The following is a 20,948-nucleotide window of genomic DNA, read 5'->3' on the forward strand; positions in this document are numbered from 1 at the left end:
GCCCACTGGTCAATATAATACAAAAAGACTTGAACGACATGACGCCTCGCCTCCAGCGCATTCTGCTTAAACACCAGCGATATGCCTTCCAGCTCGTATACACCCCGGGCAAAGACCTGATCATAGCCGGCGCTCTGTCCAGGGCAGTCAACACCCCGTGTGACCCAGCAGGATTTGTCTGCCAGGTTGACGCCCACTTGGCGTTCGTGGCCTCCAATCTACCGGCCACGGATGAACACCTCGTCCAAATTCGCCGCGAGACTGCGGCTGACCCCCTGCTACAGCGTGTCATGCGCCATCTAACAGACGGGTGGCTCAAGGACAAATGCCCGCAGTTCTACAACATCAGAGGCGATCTGGCGGTAGTCGATGGTGTCCTCCTGAAGCTGGACCGCATTGTTATCCCGCACAGCATGCGCCAGCTTGTCTTGGAACAGCTACACAAGGGCCATCTTGGCATGGAGAAGTGCCGCCGACGGGCCCGAGAGGCAGTGTACTGGCCCGGCATTAATGAGGACATAGCCAACACAGTGCTCAACTGCCCCACCTGTCAGCGGTTCCAGCCGGCCCAACCACGTGAGACCCTGCAGCCCCATGAGTTGGTCACGTCCCCTTGGTCCAAGGTCGGCATCGACCTGTTCTACGCGCTGGGCAGGGACTATGTTCTGATTGTAGACTATTTTTCAAACTACCCGGAGGTGGTACGTTTGCACGACATCACATCGTCTGCAGTCATCCGGGCCTGTCCCGGCATCCCACTCACTGTGATGTCGGACAATGGCCCCTGCTTCGCAAGCCAGGATTGATCCAACTTTGCCAGGAGGTACAACTTTGTGCATGTGCCATCCAGTCCCCTGTACCCCCAATCCAATGGCAAAGCGGAGAAGGGCATCCACATAGTCAAACGGCTCCTCTGCAAGGCTGCCGATGCGGGATCCGACTTCTACCTCGCCCTGCTGGCCTATCGCTCGGCCCCACTGTCCACTGGCCTGTCGCCAGCCCAGCTGCTCATGGGTCGCACCCCGAGGACGACGGTGCCGTCCATTCACGTCCCAGACCTCGACTACGTTCCGGTCCTTCACCGGTTGCAGCTGTCTCGAGCACAGCACAAGGCAGCTCATGACTCCCGTGCAGCTGATATCCCTGCTCTGGCTCCAGGTGACAACGTTCGCATCCATCTTCCGGATGGTGGCTGGTCTGCAACTGCTGTGGTTCTTCGGCAGGTGGCTCCCCACTCGTTCCTGGTTCGTCTACTGGATGGTTCCATTCTGCGCCGTAATCGATGTGCCCTTCGCCTCGTTCCACGCTCGCTATGCGATCCTCCGCCAGTGCCATGCCCTCCTGTTGTCCCTGACCTGGACTATGCGGAGATTCCGGTTACTCTTCATCCTCCTCACTCTGACGCAGTCCAGCCCGCTCCTCAGCCGGTGGCTCCTGACCCACCCTTGAGGCGGTCAACCAGAATACGTCATCCACCTCAGAGACTTAATTTGTGATCTTTGCACTAATGGACTCTCTGGTCTGTTCTGTTATTCCGTTTAATCGTTCAAGTGGTTTGTATATAGTGTTCATCTCGTTATTTGTGTGACACACTGTTTTTTCTGCACCAGGCACCTTCCCATGTAAATAGCTTAGTTTTATGTACATAGTCCTGTAAATATTTCGCACACATGTAGTCAGGAACATTCACAACACTCTATTTATTGTCACGCAGGCACACTTTTTTATATAAAAGGGGGGAATGTCATAATCTACACCAGTACCGGGGCTGTTTAGCACAGGGCTAAATCGCTGTCTTTGAAAGCAGACCAAGGCAGCACGGTTCGATTCCTGTAATAGCCTCCCTGAACAGGTGCCGGAATGTGGCGACTAGGGGCTTTTCACAGTAACTTCATTTGAAGCCTACTTGTGACAATAAGCGATTTTCATTTTCATTTCAGTATATCATGGTGCAGACACACAGTGGGACCAATCAATATACACAACACCGCAGCCAGTGAGAGCACACACACTATGAAGACAGGGGACATCAAAGTTCCCGCTCATTCACGTAGCAGCTCGCTAGGAGCACAGAGCTCACAGCCTGCAACACAGACATTCACCATGTGCTGAGTGCATCAACTGGTTAGAACAAGGCAAAGGTCTTTAGTTAAAGCTTGTATCGTATTTACCCACATTTCAAGTATGTTTAAATAGTTAACCTTTAAATAAAATAGTGTTGCACTACTTCAAGTGTTGGTGACCTGTATGTGATCCAGAACACCCAACACATCAGTTATTACCTCTCTAAAAGTCCTTGGTCAAACGGTTTGAATTTGTTCTGTATAAAAGGGCATCTTTGAATGACGATTGTAACTCACCCTCCTGCAATTCAAGTTGACTTGTTTAAATATGCACGTGTGAGTGAATGGAAGACACGAGTCACAATTCTGGGGTTTCTATCCCTGAGGAAGTTGAAATAGAATGAAAACCATCTGTCAGTTTGAAGATTACACATGAATGGCGCTTCTGTACAAGTGTGAGTATCCATGTCCAGATGGACAGTGCTGCTAAACCCCTTGAGAGAAGCTCAGAGGCGCCACCTCATAACTTACTGCCAATACAGCAATGCCTGATGTGTTCAGGGGCACATTCGGCTGGGTGTAGCCGAGGCCAGTTTCTGCAGCACACAGTTTGGACATCAGCATTCTCAATCGGCAGGAATCCCAGTCACCAAAGCCTGGGGGCCAGTTTAGCGTGGGACTTGTAAGGAGGATTTACAGTACAATTAGTGCGTGCAGCTTGTAAAAACTCTCAACAGCTCACTCACTCCCAAGGGTATTTTTGAGAGAATAACTAATTTGCGTGGAAAATATCGAACAGGACAGAGGGGAAAGATGTGAGGCGAATCTCAAAATGGTTCTGTTTATTAAACCCACTTCAGTGAAGCTGCTCTTTCCTGCCGCGCTCTTTGATCATGTGACAAAACAGACGAATGCACAGCACAATCTGGACCCGCTCTGGAGTGAAGACGGAATAACAAACTTATTTCTAATTGGCCTTTGCTTCATCCACTCAATCTTCCCCGCCCAGAGAAAACACGAAGCGAGTTGACCTCCCAACAGTGGTTGTGGATGGGCACAGATACCCATGGCGGGGAACTTTTAAACCAACTTTTCTTAGAACCACGTTTCTACATAATAATAATCATCTTTATTAGTGTCACAAGTAGGCTGACATTAACACTGCAACGAAGTTACTGTGAAAATCCCCCAGTCGCCACACTCCGGCACCAGTTCGGGTACACTGAGGGAGAATTCAGAATGTCCAATTCACCTAACAAATACGTCGTTCGGGACTTGTGACAGGAAACCGGAGCACCCGGAGGAAACCCACGCAGACACGGGGAGAACGTGCAGTTTCCGCAAACGTTTACCACAATCCGCGTGCAAAATAGTGGGAGAAAGGGGAACACAAATAGTTTGGGATTTAAAAATAAACAAATTGCACCCAAACCACTACCGCACTCGACCAACAGTTCAATAAAACCAAACTCTTGCATAATATAAACTTAACTGTGACTGTTTGAAGGAGAAGAAGTAATTGGAGACTTGGGCAGAGAAATGGCAAATGGAGTTTAATCCGGACATATGTGAGGTAATGCATTTTGGTAGGTCTAACATAGAAGGGAAATATACCGTAAATGTCAAAACTTTTAGAAATATAGAAAGTCAGAGAGATCTGGGCATGCCGGTCCACAAATCTTTGAAGATGGCAACACAAGTGGACAAGGTAGTCAAGAAAACATACGGAATGCTTGCCTTCATTGGATGGGGTATCAAGTATAAAAACTGGATAGTCATGCTTCAGTTGTATAGAACCTTGGTAAGGCCGCACTTGGGATATTGCGCTCAATTCTGGTCACCACACTACCAGAAGGATCTGGAGACTTTGGAGAGGGTGCAGAGGAGGTTTACCAGGATGTTGCCTGGTCTGGAAGGTGTTAATTATGTGGAGAGGCTGAATAGACTCAAACTAGTTCCATTAGAAAGACGGAGGTTGAGGGGTGACTTGATAGAGTTTTACAAGATTATGAGGGGTATGGATAGAGTGGATGGGCAGGCACTTTTCCCCAGGATGGAAGGGTCAGTCACCAGGGGGCATAGGTTTAAAGTCTGTGGGGCAAGGTTTAGAGGTGATGAGTGAGGCACGTTTTTTACGCAGACGGTGGTGAGTGCCTGGAACATGTTGCCAGTGGAGGTTGCGGAAGCAGCTACATTAACAGCGTTGAAAAGGCATCTTGACAAACACATGGATAGGATGGGTATAGAGGGATACGGCACAAGGAAGTACTGAGGGTTTTGGCAAAGTTGGTATCATGACCGGCACAGGCTTGTAGAGCCGAAGGGCCTGTTCCTGTGCTGCATTGTTCTTTGTTCTAGTGTCACAAGTAGGTTTACATTATTACAGCAATAAAGCTACTGTGAAAAGCCCCTAGTCGCCACACTCCGGCGCCTGTTCAGGTACACTGAGGGAGAATTCAGAATGTCCAATTCACCGAACAAGGACATCTTTCGGGACTTTGTGGGAGGAAACCGCAGCACCTGGAGGAAACCCACACGAAAAGGGGAAAACATGCAGACTCCGCGCAGACAGTAATCCAAGCTGGGAATCAAACCCGGGTCTCTGGTGCTGTGAAATAACAGTGCTAACCACTGTGCTACCGTGCCGCCCATTATGCCAGTGAGCCATTTGTTGCAGGTCTGCTGAACTATTGGAAATTCTCAATATCCTCACGGTAATATCAATTGGCAATCTATTCCGTGGTCCAAGGCAGCTAATAATCTCTAAGCAGTGATGATGCTCTAGTCTTATGAAAACATTTCTTTAATGCTCCTAAAGTTTGGGCAATGTACAATAGCCAAATGTCATCCCTACAGTTTACATGCCCTACCAAAATCTTTCACACCTCCTGATTATATTGCAACAGGCGATGTGTTTGGGGCAGAAGAAATGTCCTTGACTGGATACACTTCTCATTCCACAGATGCTATCAGTTTCTGATGTATTCAGCACTTTTTTTAGTTTTAAATTCAGATTTTCAGCATTGCAGTACTTCGCTTTTACATACATAGCTTCACAACCAATGCAGTGGAACCCTTTTATAATGAAGAATTTGAATGATATTCAAAGGAAAATGAAAGTGATTACTACACTAATCATTACAAATTAATGCAATAATATGGTGGTACATGGATCCTGGCTTTGGAAAACAAATCTGATTGTTTTAAATCACGAGTATAACCGCATTCTTTTGCAAATATTTTTTAATTATGTAAACTTTTGTGGTGCCTGTTCCAACATAGCAGTGCCTTTTAAAATACAGGATAAACAAGAGTCCAATCAAAATGGCACTGGGTCCACTTTTAATCTATGCATGACCGGTCAGAAGAAAGGAATGTTCTTTAGATGTAACCAATGAACAATTAACCTTATTCATAATTGCCCCAACTTGATTGTCATTCCACAGTCAATTATTCAATTGTCATTCTATAGTCAATCATAATTTAATCATTCCATAGTCAATTGTCATTCCATAGACAATTATGTTTATGGTCAATCGTTCAATTATCGTAGAATCATAGAATCTACAGTGCAGGAGGCCATTCGGCCCATCAAGTCTGTACCGGCCCTTGGAAAGAGCATCCCACTTAAGCCCCACACCTCCACCCTATCCCCTTTATCCCCAGTAAGAAGTCTTACACCAGGTTAAAGTCCAACAGGTTTGTTTCAAACATTAGCTTTCGGAGCTCTGCTCCTTCCTTAGGTGAATGGAAAGGTATGTTCCAGAAACATATATATAGACAAAGTCAAAGATGCAAGACAATGCTTTGAATGCGAGCATTTGCAGGTAATAAAGTCTTTACAGATTCAGAGATAGGGGTAACCCCAGTTTAAAGAGGTGTGAATTGTCTCAAGCCAGGACAGTTGGTAGGATTTTGCAGGCCAGATGGTGGGGGATGAATGTAATGCGACATGAATCCAAGGTCCGGGTTGAGGCCGTACTCATGTGTGCGGAACTTGGCTATAAGTTTCCGCTCGGTGATTTTGCGTTGTCGCGCGTCCTGAAGGCCGCCTTGGAGAACGCTTACCCGGAGATCAGGGGCTGAATGCCCTTGACTGCTGAAGTGTTCCCCGACTGGAAGGGAACATTCCTGCCTGGCGATTATCGCGCGATGTCCGTTCATCCGTTGTCGCAGCGTCTGCATGGTCTCGCCAATGTACCACGCTTCGGGACATCCTTTCCTGCAGCGTATGTGGTAGTTTTCCCCGTAACCTTTATCCCCGTAACCTTTATCCCCGTAACCTTTTTGAACACTAAGGGCAATTTAGAATGGCCAATCCACCTAACCTGCACATCTTTGGACTGTGAGAGGAAACCGGAGCACCCGGAGGAAACCCACGCACACACGGGGAGAACGTGCAGACTCCACACAGACAGTGACCCAAGCCGGGAATCGAACCTGGGATTCTGGAGCTGTCACTTTCATTCATTTATCATTGCGTAATCAGTTGCCACTCCATGGTCATTTTGTCGTTAATTGCTGTTCAAATATTTTTTTATAGTCAATTAACATTCAATTATCATTCCGTGGTCAATTATCATTCCTGAAACCCTTTTTCCTATTTCTGCCAATGTTGATCTTTACATATTCAACCATTAGGGTTTTGCTTCTCACCTTGGTGAGCTTTAGCCAATTTACTATTTGCAGTAAAATTAAAGCAAAATACTGTGGATGCTGGAAATCTGAAATAAAAGCCAGACATGCGGACTTGAAACATTAACTCTTATAATCATAATTTTTATTGTCACAAGTAGTGCTACCCACTGTGCTACCGTGCTGCCCTCCACAGATGCTGTCAGACCTGCTGCGTTTCCCCAGCATTTTCTGTTTTTATTTCACAATTTGCTTCGCAACAAAAAAAGTGCCCCAAGCATATGTTTGGGGCAGCACGGTAGCATTGTGGATAGCACAATTGCTTCACAGCTCCAGGGTCCCAGGTTCGATTCCGGCTTGGGTCACTGTCTGTGCGGAGTCTGCACATCCTCCCCGTGTGTGCGTGGGTTTCCTCCGGGTGCTCCGGTTTCCTCCCACAGTCCAAAGATGTGCAGGTTAGGTGGATTGGCCATAATAAATTGCCCTTAGTGTCCAAAATTGCCCTTAGTGTTGGGTGGGGTTACTGGGTTGTGGGGATAGGGTGGAGGTGTTGACCTTGGGTGGGGTGCTCTTTCCAGGAGCCGGTGCAGACTCGATGGGCCGAATGGCCTCCTTCTGCACTGTAAATTCTATGATAAACACAACATAGAGGGGGGTCAGGAAAAGAATAGATTAAATATTTGAGCATGAATCATTGTCAACCTTTATGTCGCCTGGCCCAGCCTCACAACACAGCGCTGTTCTTGCTGCATTTACTGAACTACTGAAGAGGTTTGCAGCCCGAACGTTTCTTTGATGTGGCGTACCTACAAATATCAGCGAACTTTCTGCAACCACTTTTACTTCCAGCTGGAGGGCATGGCAGATGGCATTTCAACTACTACATCAGTCAGATGAATTGGCAAGTGATTTGGTGTACTGAGGAATGCTGAATGATGCAACTTCAAACTGCAATCATATTCCACGACTGCTATCAGCAAACGTCCAGGAATCATCCTTTATTTCAGTATTGTAAAACTGTTGCGTTGCTTGGATGGGTTTGGGTTTTCTATTGTTTTCAGATGAACGAAATGTGATACGCCTCAAATATCTCAAATAGTGACCAGTGTGATGTACCATCAATGACCACGAGACGAATGGTGAACTATTGTGGCTTTATTGTGCTAGACGTAAAGCCTCCTGTAGCTGGACCCAAGAATGGGGGCAGTGCAGGAGAGCGTAGACTTTTATACAGAGTCTGCTGGGTGGAGCCAGCAGGCTGGGATTTACCATAATAACTGGAGTACAATGGCAGTGTACCATAATACATGTAATGTAGGTTTAGTGGTTTACCACATTCACCCCCTGTTTAAAAAAATTAGTCCAGCGGGGGTGAAGCAAAGTTACAGGTCGAGTCGGTCGGGGGCTTTGACCTTCTGCCGCGATTGCCTCAGCCCCGGCTGTGGTGTGGGCGCTGATGTGAGTAACTGCAACTCCGGGAGCGTATTGTCCTCTCCTTCTTCACCCAGTAAATGAGCCGGTGGGTGGGTGGGCGCCACCGGGGCGGAGGTGGTGGTGATAGTCGCTGGTGGGGGAGGAACGGCACAGGGGCGGGGGTTGCAGTGGTCGCCAGCGGAGGGGGAGGAGACGGTACCAGGTCGGGGGCGGTGGTGATGGTGGATGGGGAACCAGCGGGTGCCAGGTCCCGGAGGGAGACAGTGTCCTGCCGCCCGTCATGATGTGCCACATGATGGGTTCGCATGGAGGAGGAGGACCTTTTCGACGAGGGGGTCTGACTTAGGGGTCCTCGCATGCTTCCGGAGGAGGATGGGCCCAGGAACTGTCAGCCAGGTCGGGAGCGAGACCCCGGAGGTGGACTTTCTAGGGAAGGCAAACAAACGTTCATGAGGGGTCTCATTGGTAGCAGTGCACAGGAGCGACCGAATGGAGTGGAGCGCATCGGGGAGGACCTCCTGCCAGCGGGAGACTCCTAGACCGAAGGGCCAGCAGGACGGACTTCCAAACCATCGCGTTCTCCCTCTCCACCTGTCCGTTTCCCCGGGGGTGTAGCTGGTCGTCCTGCTCGAGGCGTTGCCTTTGCTGAGCAGGAACTGACGCAGCTCATCGCTCATGAAGGAAGAGCCCCGATCACTGTGGATGTAGGTAGGGAAACCGAACAGAGTGAAGAGACTGTGTAGGGCCTTGATGACAGTGGCAGAAGTCATGTCAGGGCATGGGATGGCGAAAGGGAAACGGGAGTACTCATCAATGATATTGAGAAAGTACACGTTACGGTCAGTGGAAGGGAGGGGCCCTTTGAAATCAATGCTGAAGTGCTCAAAGGGGCGGGAGGCCTTCACCAGGTGCACTCTGTCCGGCCGTTAGAAGTGCGGTTTGCACTCCGCGCAGACCTGGCAGTCCCTGGTCACAGTCCTGACCTCCTCGATGGAGTAAGGCAGGTTGCGGGCCTTGATAAAGTGGAAGAACTGGGTGACCGCCGGGTGACAGAGGTCATTGTGGAGGGCCCGAAGTCGGTCTACTTGTGCGTTGGCACATGTACCGCGGGATAGGGCATCTGGGGGCTCATTGAGCTTCCCAGGACGATACAAGATCTCATAGTTATAGGTGGAGAGTTTGATCCTCCACCTCAAGATCTTGTCATTCTTAATCTTGCCCCTCTGTGTGTTACTAAACATGAAGGCAACCGACCATTGGTCAGTGAGGAGAGTGAATTGCCTGCCGGCCAGGTAATGCCTCCAATGTCGCACAGCTTCCACAGTGGCTGGGGCTTCCTTTTCGACAGAGGAGTGCTGGATTTCAGAGGCATGGAGGGTGCGGGAGAAGAAAGCCACGGGTCTGCCCGCCTGGTTGAGGGTGGCCGCCAGAGCCACGTCCAATGCGTCGCTCTCCACCTGAAATGGGAGGGACTCGTCGACTGCGTGCATCGTGGCTTTGGCAATGTCCGTCTTGATGTGGTTGAAGGCCCGGCGTGCCTCAGCCGTCAGGGGGAAAATGTTGGACTTGATGAGTGGGCGGGCCTTGTCCACATAATTAGGGACGCACTGGGCGTAAATGAGAAGAATCCCAGTCATCGCTTCAGAGCCTTGGGACAGTGAGGGAGGGGGAGTTCCAGGAAGGGGCGCATGCGGTCGGGGTCGGGCCCGAGGACTCCATTTTCCACAACGTAGCCAAGGATGGCTAAGCGGGTTGTGCAGAAAACACATTTCTCCTTATTATAGGTAAGGTTAAGGGGTTTACCGGCGTGGAGGAATTTCTGGAGATTCGCGTCGTGGTCCTGCTGGTCGTGGCTGCAGATGGCGACGTTATCCAGATACGGGAACGTGGCCCGCAGCCCATACTGGTCAACCATTCGATCCATCTCTCGCTGGAAGACTGAGACCCCATTGGTGATGCCGAAGGGAACCCTAAGGAAATGGTAGAGGTGGCCATCTGCTTCGAATGCAGTGTATTGGCGGTCCTCCGGGCGGATAGGGATCTGGTGGCACGCGGATTTCAAGTCAACGGTGGAGAAGACTCGATACTGCGCAATCGGTTGACCAGGTCAGATATGCAGGGGAGGGGGTACGCATCGAGCTCCGTGTACCGGTTGATCGTCTGACTGTAGTCGATGACCATCCGGTGCTTCTCCCCAGTTTTAACGACCACCACTTGGGCTCTCCAGGGGCTGTTACTGGTCTCAATGACCCCCTCCAGCAGGTGTCGTTGGACCTCCGACCTGATAAAGGTCCAATCCTGGGCACTGTGCCGTCTGCTCCTCGTGGCGACGGGCTTACAGTCCGGGGTGAGATTCGCGAAGACCGAGGGTGGATCGATCTTAAGGGTCGTAAGGCTACAGACAGTGAGGGGGGGCAGGAGTCCGCCAAACTTTAGGGTGAGGCTCTGGAGGTGGCACTGGAAATCGAGACACAGTAATAGGACAGCGCAGAGATGGGGGAGGACGTAGAGTCTGAAGTTATTGTACTCTAGGCCCTGTACCGAGAGGGTGGCCACGCAGTACCCCCGGCGTGACGCAGTACCCCCGGATCTGTACGGAATGGGATCCGGAGGTCAGGGAGATTTTCTGGGTCACGAGGAGAACCGGGAGGGAGCAGCGCCTTACCGTAGCTGGGTGTGTGAAACTCTTTGTGCTCCCGGAATCGAAGAGACATGTCGACTCGTGCCCGTTGATCCGAACGGTCGTTGTAGCGGTTGCGAGGTTGCCGAGACTGGTCGAGGGTGATGGAGGCGAGCTGCGGAAGGTGGTGGGAGGGCTGGTCGGCGGTGGCGGAGGTATCGGAGGCCAGCCGAGCAGGGGTCCTGGGGTGCGTTCCAAGATGGTGCCGAAGATGGTGGCGCCCATGGGCCGCACGTGGCGGGCATCGTCGTTCCTGGATCGCACATGGGGGATGTTGCGGAAGCAATGTTGGGCCTAGAAACGGCAGCAACCGATCGGGCCTGGCAAACAGTGACAAAGTGACCCTTCTTGCTACACCCGTTGCAGGCCGCGCTCCGTGCTGGGCAGCGTTGTCTGGGGTGATTGTTCTGGCCGCAAAAGTAGCATTTGGGGCCTCCGGAGTTAGCTGGCTATCGCCTCCGTGAAGGTGGGAGCGTCCCGAATGAGGAGGAAGACTTGCGGGCTCACCCGTGCGTAGAGTAGTTGGAGCTTCTGTGGGTCTGAGATGACTTCGGTGGATGCTCCGAGATATACTTCAAAGCAGGCTAGCCAGTGCTCGAAAGCCGCTGTGGCGTCGGCTGCGCGTGGGTTCAGCTCCAGGCGATCCGGCTTGAGTAAGACGTTCATCTTCAAAATTCTAGCACAATAAATTGATGTACCATCAATGACCACGAGACGAATGGTGAACTATTGTGGCTTTATTGTGCTTGATGTAAAGCCTCCTGTCGCTGGAGTCAAGAATGGGGGCAGTGCAGGAGAGCGTACACTTTTATGCAGAGTCTGCTGAGTGGAGCCAGCAGGCTGGTATTTACCGTAATAACTGGAGTACAATGGCCGTGTACCATAATACATATAATGTATGTTCTGTGGTTTACCACAGAGTGTTTACACTGCATTCCACCCTCATTTGCAATCCATCTCAAACCCTTAGATTCCAGAGGAATTCTTCCACACTGCCTAAATTTACCTTCTGTTCCCCCCACCCCCTCCCTTTCTCAGGGAGTCTAAAATGAGGACAATCGTTGTTCATTATTTCACCTATAGGCAGTAGCCATATTAACCCATTCGCCCACCATCACCAGCAGCAAAATCGTTCCCAGATGAAAGGGATACACAAAAGCTTTAAAATTAGGGCAGATAAGAGTGCCAAAGAAATGGCTGATGTTCCATAAACAATCTACATCGTTACTGAAATAGACACATGACTCCTTTAGTGGAATTCCAAACATTTTACTTGGCATATTGATGGATTTATATGTGAGGCTTGAGGTTCGTTTAGTGATTGAAAGCAGTAGGCAGCTAGAAAATAAATCAGACATGGGAACGTAAATAAAATTGTTCATGAAACACTGATCAATTCAGTAAAAGCACACCAAATACAGCATGAGGAATACAGAACCATATGATGTGCAGGTGGAGTGAAGAGAAAGGTAACCTCTTTGGCAGAGGTGTACATGGCGGTTTGGGAGGGGGAAGAGGAAAAGAGAAGATGGGTCTTTATAGTCCCTTACTGTAAGAGTGGAAAATAGGTTAACTTAGTTGTTCTGCAAATAACCTATGGAGTAACTAGGAGGGAAGGTAGGGATTCACTGCATAACTGTATTTGGGGGTCAGGCTACCTGAAGAGATACACTAACACAAACATATCCACTTTAGTAACTCTTTAGGTAATGAAGCAGTTCCTATTCAGCAAGATCTGGACAATATTCAGGCTTGGGCTGACAAGTGGCAAGAAAAATTCATGCCATGCAAGTTTCAGGCAGTGATCCTCTTCAATAAGAGACAATACCATATTCCCTTGACATTCGATGGCATTAACATTACGGAATCCCTCACTATCAACATACTGGGCTTACCATTGCCCAGAAACTGAACTGGATCAGCCAAATAAATACTGTGGCTTCAAGAGCAGGTCAGAGGCTAGAAATTCTGTGGGGAGTAACTCCATCTGTCGACCATCTGCAAGGTACAAGTCAGGAGTGAGATGCAATGCTTTCCGTGTGCCTGGACAAATGCAGCTCCAACAATACTCAAGACTGGCAACCCATCCATCACCTTAAACATTCGCACCTTAAACATCCACCACTGATGCACACTGGCAGCAGTGCGAAAAATATACAAGATTCACTGCAGCAACTCATCAAGCCTCCCTCAACAGCACCGTCTAAATCAGTGCCATCTACCTTGTGCAAGGACAAGGGCAGTAGATGGCGTGGTAACAGGGCCATCTCAATTCAAAGTCACACACAAGCCTGACTTTAGAATAATAATAATCTTAGTAGTGTCACAAGTAGGCTTACATTAACACTGCAATGAAGTTACTGTGAAAATCCCCTGGTCGCCACATTCCAGGTCCTGTTCGGGTACACTGAGGGAGAATTCAGAATGTCCAATTCACCTAACAAGCACATCGTTCGGGACTTGTGGAAGGAAACTGGAGCACCCGGAGGAAACCCACGCAGACACGGGGAGCCTTCGCACAGACAGTGATCCAAGCCGGGAATCAAACCTTGGGCCCTGTAGCTGTGAAGCAACAGTGCTAACCACTGTGCTACCATGCCACCCATTGTGCTACCGCGCTGTCCAAGTTCCACTTGGAATTGTATCGGTTTCTTCAGTGTCACTGGGTCAAAATCCTGGCACTCTCTTCCTCACAGGACTGTGGGTGTACTTACACCATATGGATAGCAGCGGTTCAAGAAGGGAGCTCAGCACCTCCTTCTCAAGGACAATAAGAGTTGGGTAATAAATGCTGGCATTGCCAGCAACGTCCACATGCTGTGGAAAAACCTTTTTGAAAATTCACATACGCGCTGACTGGATGAAAAGCGAAGGTGACATAAAGAACTATGGCATGGGCAAAAGATTCCAAGGAAAGTGTTCTAAGCACGATGACCACAAGTGACTGGATTATTTACCCGTAGTCCCTGTCATGATATGCACTCATGCACATAATGAGATACAGACAGGCAGTGACAGACATCCAGTACAGCCAATCAACACACAGGACAGAACACAACCAATCAGCAGGCAGAACACTAGAAGCTGGTCTCCCATTATAAAACACACGAGGCATCAACACTCTGCCTTTTTCCACTGGTGACAACTGTAGTGACAGTCAGGGTGTATATATCAGTTAGCACCTTCTACATGTGGCTCAGAGCTAGTCTGGTCTAGTTAGTTATAGCAAGCACGCTTAGATTAGTAGACTGTGTGCACTGCTTAACAAGTTCAATAAAGCGTATTGAGCTAACACCACAGTTTGGAGTCTACTTTCAAGTACAACTGCATCCAGTTGCATTCCGTGTTACCCCTGGGTGAATAACACAACATGGTACCAGTAGTCTACTATCTCTAAGGGGTTTACCTCAAGTGATTCCGTGATGACCATCAAGTGCCTTCCAGCGGCATGGAGAAGATCCAGGCCCCTCCACAGCTACGATGTCCGGCAATCGCGGCGCCAACTGACGGGTCTTCAAGCAGAGGTTCCTTCTCTACATTGAGGCCACAGGCCTCGACGATGCGTCCGATGCCAGAAACATCGCGCTGCTCCTATCAACTGCGGGGGACCAAGCCATCCAGAATTTCAACTCGCTTAATTTTATCGACGGCCAGGACAAGACCAAATTCAAGACCGTTTTGGAGAAGTTCGACACTCACTGTGAAGTCGAAACAAACGAGAGCTTTGAGCGCTATATCTTCCAGCAACGCCTTCTGGGTAAGGATGAACCTTTCCAATCCTTTCTAACTCATCTCCGTAAATTAGCGCAGTCCTGCAATTATGGTGACAGCGCATGATCAGGTATCAGATCGTGTTTAGGGTGCACTCCGATTCCTTGCGGGAGCAACTCCTCAAAATTAAACACATGACCCTGCCAGTCGCAATCGAGACGTGTATAGTGCATGAGCATGCGAGAAATCGCAACTCCCGTCTCAAATCGGCAGAATACGAAAAACTTGCCTCCCATGAGGCAGAGAGTGTACAGGCCATTGCCCGGATGCAGCGCCTCAGTATTGATGAAAGCGGCCATTTCTCGCGCTTTTCCCGGGGTCCCACGCATGCGCGACACGAACGGGAGAACGAAGCGGCCGAAAACTAAACTGTGCAGGTGTGAACGTCGGCTGACCGCACTGCGCATGTGCGATGACGCACAGAGCGTAACGATGTCAACGTCATGGCGTGCCCAAACTGCGGCGCCGTCCACTTAAAGCAGCAATGCCCTGCAAAAGGCAGGCGATGTTTAAATTGCGGGAAGCCTGGACATTATGCAGCCTTGTGCAGGTCTGCGTCACCGGTCAAGGGCCAGCGATCCCAATTCCAATGCAAGCGCGTTCGATGTGTACAGCAAGGTCGACTGGATTCTGATCCTGGTAGCACTACGGATCCAGAGGACGACTGCCTGGAGTCCCCATATCGTGTGGGCATCATCACTTCATGTGAGTATGCCTCCTCAAATTCAGCAAGACACCTATCTATCCTCAATGTGGATTCCGCGGATGAATGGCGTGCTGTCATACACGTAAATCAATGCAGCATCCAGTTCAAGCTGGACACTGGTGCTTCTGCCAATCTCATCTCTCAAGCTGATTTTGACTGCATTAAAAAGCAACCCAAAATTCTTCCGCCGGCGTGCCAGCTCCTTGATTATAATGGCAATGCCATAACTGCACTAGGATCTTGTCATCTATTTGTCTGCAAAAGACCATCAATGTCACACTGCGATTCAAAATCGTCAAGCCTGATAAGGCATCCCTGCTTGGTGCCCATGCATGCAAGCTACTCAACCTTGTACAGCGAGTCCATGCTATGTCTTCTTCCAATGTGGATCTTCAGGCTGACATTGATGACATCCTTGCTCAATATCCGGATGTGTTTGATGGAATGGGTACTTTGCCATCCTGATACAAGATCCTACTCAGGCCTGATGCCACGCCTGTAATCCATGCACCACGCCGGGTGCCGGCTCCACTGAAGGAATGTTTAAAGGCACAGCTACAGGAGCTCCAAGACCAGGGCATCATCTCCAAAGTGACGGAACCGACTGACTGGGTCAGCTCGATGGTCTGTGTGAAGAAGCCCTCAGGAGAGTTGCAGATATGCATAGGTCCCAAAGATCTTAACCAGAACATAATGCGGGAACACTATTCGATCCCGAAGCGGGAGGAACTGACCAGTGAGATGGCACACGCCAAATTCTTCACGAAACAGGTGGATGAGGGTAAAGCAGTTGATGTGGTGTATATGGATTTCAGTAAAGCGTTTGATAAGGCTCCCCACGGTAGGCTACTGCAGAAAATATGGAAGCATGGGATTCAGGGAGATTTAGCAGTTTGGATCAGAAATTGGCTAGCTGGAAGAAGACAAAGGGTGGTGGTTGATGGGAAGTGTTCAGACTGGAGTCCAGTTCCTAGTGGTGTACCACAAGGATCTGTTTTGGGGCCACTGCTGTTTGTCATTTTTATAAATGACCTGGAGGAGGGCATAGAAGGATGGGTGAGTAAATTTGCAGATGACACTAAAGTCGGTGGAGTTGTGTACAGTGCGGAAGGATGTTACAAGTTACAGAGGGACATAGATATGCTGCAGCGCTGGGCTGAGAGGTGGCAAATGGAGTTTAATGCAGAAAAGTGTGAGGTGATTCATTTTGAAAGGAATAACAGGAAGACAGAGTACTGGGCTAATGGTAAGATTCTTGGCAGTGTGGATGAGCAGAGAGATCTCGGTGTCCCTGTACATAGATCCCTGAACGTTGCCACTCAGGTTGAGAGGGTTGTTAAGAAGGCATACGGTGTGTTGGCTTTTATTGGTAGAGGAATTGAGTTTCGGAGCCATGAGGTCATGTTGCAGCTGTACAAAACTCTAGTGCGGCCGCATTTAGAGTATTGCGTGCAATTCTGGTCACCACATTATAGGAAGGATGTGGAAGCATTGGAAAGAGTGCAGAGGAGATTTACCAGAATGTTGCCTGGTCTGGAGGGAAGATCTTATGAGGAAAGGCTGAGGAACTTGAGGCTGTTTTCGTTAGAGAGAAAAAGGTTAAGAGGTAACTTAATTGAGGCATACAAGATGATCAGAGGATTGGATAGGGTGGACAGTGAGAGCCTTTTTCCTCGGATGGTGATGTCTAGCACGAGGGGACATAGCTTTAAATTGAGGGGAGATAGATATAAGACAGACGTCAGAAGTAGGTTCTTTACTCAGAGAGTAGTAAGGGTGTGGAATGCCCTGCCTGCAACAGTAGTGGACTCGCCAACACTGAGGGTATTCAAATGGTCATTGGATAGACATATGGGCGATAAGGGAATAGTGTAAATGGGCTTTAGAGTGGTTTCACAGGTCGGCGCAACATCGAGGGCTGAAGGGCCTGTACTGCGCTGTAATGTTCTATGTTCTATGAAGCTAGATGCATTGCATGGTTTCTGGCAGATACAACTGGACGAGTCCAGCAGGAAGCTTTGCACGTTCAAAACACCTTTCAGAAAGTACTGTTATAACCGGATGCCGTTCGGCATTGTTTCAGCCTCTAAAATCTTCCACAGGATCATGGAGAAGATGACGGAGTCATTGAGGGTGTGCGTGTCTACGTAAATGATGTAATCATATTGTCCACGACCCCCGAGGAACACATATCTCGTCTCAAACAAGTCTTTCGACGTGTCCATGCAAACGGCCTCAAGCTGAACAAGGCCAAATGCTCCTTTGGCATGTCAACCATCAAGTTCTTGAGCAACCAGATATCCCAGCAGGGTGTGCGACCAGATTCGGACAAGGTCTAGGCCATTAACGCCATGAAGACCCCGGAAGACAAAAAGACGGTACTACGCTTCCTCGGAATGGTAAACTTCTTGGGAAAATTCATTCCCAACATGGCCTCACACACCACGGCTCTCAGGCATCTGGTGAAGAAGACCACTGCATTCCAGTGGCTACCCACACATCAAGCAGAGTGGCTCGAGCTCAAAGCAAAGCTCACCACTGCTCCGGTACTAGCGCTTTTTGACCCGGACAGTGAAACAAAAATCTCCATGGATGCAAGCCAGGACGGCATTGGTGCGGTGCTCCTCCAGAGGGATGACTCCTCGTCCTGAGCTCCAGTTGCTTATACGTCAAGGGCCATGACTCCTACTGAACAGAGGTATGCTCAGATAGAAAGAGTGCCTGGGCCTCCTAACCAGCATTGTAAAGTTCCATGACTACGTCTACAGTCTACCAACCTTCACAGTGGAGACCGACCACAGATCCTTGGTCCATCTCATTCATAAGGACTTGAATGATATAACGCCCAGGCTTCAGCGCATTCTCCTTCAACTCCGAAGGTATGATTTTGAGTTAGTATACACACCAGGCAAGGAGCTGATAATTGTGGATGCCCTGTCCCACTCCATCACCTCGCCCTGTGAACAGGTTGACTTCATCCGCCAGATTGAGGCACAGGTGCAGCTGTGTGCCAGCAACCTCCCGGCCTCAGATGAAAGAGTGATCAGCATTCATGAAGAGACTGCCAAGGACCCTCTTCTGCAGCGTGTGATGCACCACCTCGTAAATGGCTGGCAAAAAGGGCAATGCCCTCAGTTCTTTAATGTAAAGGACGACCTGACAGTCGTCGAGGGGATCCTCAAGCTAGATCGTATCATTATTCCTCACTGTCTGCAGAGCTTAGTGCTCAAACAAATCCACCCGGGACACCTCGGTGTCGGAAAGTGTGGGTGCAGGGCCCGGCAGGCTGTCTAATGGCCTGGAATCAGCCAGGACATATCCAACATGGTCCTCAATTGTGCGACCTGCCAGCGTTTCCAGCCTGCTCAAACAAAAGAAACACTCCAGCAACACAAGACCGTGACCTCTCCGTGGTCCAAGGTGGGAATCAACCTTTTTCACGCCAATGGGCGTGACTATGTGCTCATCATAGATTACTTCTCAAATTACCCGGAAGTTGTGAAGCTGTCAGACCTCACGTCAAGGACAGGCATCAAGGCCTGCAAGGAGACATTTGCCAGGCATGGTATTCCACTCACTGTCATGAGTGACAATGGTCCCTGCTTCCACAGCCAAGAGTGGTCCAATTTCGCCAAGTCGTACCAATTCAACCACATCACCTCAAGCACACTACCCGCAGTCCAACGGGACGGTCGAGAAATGGGTCCATATAGTGAAGCAACTGCTCTGCAAGGCTGCGGACTCTGCTTCTGACTTCAACCTTGCGCTGTTGGCGTACAGGGCAGCCCCTCTTTCCACCGGTATGTCTCCGGCTCAACTCCTCATGAATAGAGACCTGCGAACGACTGTTCCAGCCATACACTTACAAGACCTGGATCACCTCCCAGTGCCGCAAAAGGTGCAGCAACTCAGGAACCGGCAAAGGCTGACGTACGATGCTCATGCTACCGATTTGCCTGTACTATCTCCGGAAGATGCTGTTCGGATCAAGCTACCTGATGGAGGCTGGTCAGCTCCAGCTGTTGTTGTTCGACAGGCCGCTCCCAGATCGTTTGTAGTTCGTATGGCTGATGGCTCCATTGTCAGGCGCAACAGAAGGGCGCTGCACAAAGTTGCCTGCCAACCTCAGATCCTACTTTTCCAGATGTTGTTATGCCTCCTCCGGACACCTCGCACCACGAGGCCACCAATCTGGCAGCAATCCCGCCTGTCAAGGCGCCGTTGTCCCCACCTCCACTTCTCAGGCGGCCGACAAGGATCAGACGCATGCCCCAAAGATTGGACTTATAGACATTTATCTTGTAAATTTTGTTCTGTATCTGCACGCTAGACACCTCTTATGTATATATTCATCCACTTGCCATTTAATGTAAATAGTTATACATGTAAATACAGTCGCATATGCTCCAAGCAACCAACATTTTTTTTTTAAAAAGGCGAGATGTCATGATATGCACTCACGCACATAATGAGAAACAGACAGGCAGTGACAGACACCCAATATAGCCAATCAACACACAGGACAGAACACAACCAATCACCAGGCAGAACACTAGAAGGTGGTCTCCCATTATAAAACACAGAGGCATCAACACTCTGCCTCTTTCCGCTGGTGACAACTGTAGTGACAGTCAGGGTGTACATATCAGTTAGCACCTTCTACATGTGGCTCAGAGCTAGTCTGGTCTAGTTAGTTATAGCAAGCACACTTAGATTAGTAGAGTGTCAAACCCACAGCGAACTGTGTGCACTGCTTAAAAAGTTCAATAAAGCGTATTGAGCTAACACCACAGTTTGGAGTCTACTTTCAAGTACAACTGCATCCAGTTGCAGTCCGTGTTACCCCAGGGTGAATAACACAACAGTCCTAAGACTAGTTTGGTTCCAAACAAAACTGAAAGAGGTTCAGTCACAGCCCTGACCAACCGTCAATAGCAGGATGCAAAACTGATAGGCTGGTCACGTTGCTACTTTGTTTTTTTAGTCCATTTAAACTGTTGACCAACGAGAGTGATTTTATTCAACCTGACAGGAGTTCCGTGTCCAAGAGCAACTAAGAAGCCACATTGAAATGAAGCAAAGAACCCAGGTAAAGGAGCTCTCAAAATTCGGGGGGAGGATGGCGTGAGGGGGGCGTGGGGGATGCATCTGTCCGAGGTCAAGGAGACTTCAGTGATGATAGGAAGTGTTTGCTCCAAGCATGAGAAAACAGTCAATAACAGCATAATACATTTATTCAGTGCCATTAACACAGAAAGGTGGGTCAAGCAGAATGAGGTTGAAGTCAGGAATGGCCTCCCCTACCCGTCTGGTGGTCACTTAATTAACAGTGAAAGAGCAGAGCAGTGGGGCTAATTGGTAACTCTTTAAAAAAAAAAGCTGGCACAGACAGATGCTCTGAAGGACCTTTTGTGATTATATAATGTACTGTGTTCACAATCACAGAGAGGCTGTTCGTTGATATGTATAGGGCCGGTTTAATGCTTTAGATATTTATGGCCAACATGCTACAACCAGCAAATTCTCAGTGAATTATTAATGACTGGGATAGAAATAGAATCATTAAGTTTATTCAATAGTTTGAAGTAAAAAATAAATCTTACCATAAAATCGCCCACAATTTCTTTGCTAGTCAAAAGATATGCTTTTTATAAAGGAC

The sequence above is a fragment of the Scyliorhinus torazame genome, chromosome 13 (assembly GCF_047496885.1).
Source record: "Scyliorhinus torazame isolate Kashiwa2021f chromosome 13, sScyTor2.1, whole genome shotgun sequence".
Classification (NCBI taxonomy): domain Eukaryota; kingdom Metazoa; phylum Chordata; class Chondrichthyes; order Carcharhiniformes; family Scyliorhinidae; genus Scyliorhinus; species Scyliorhinus torazame.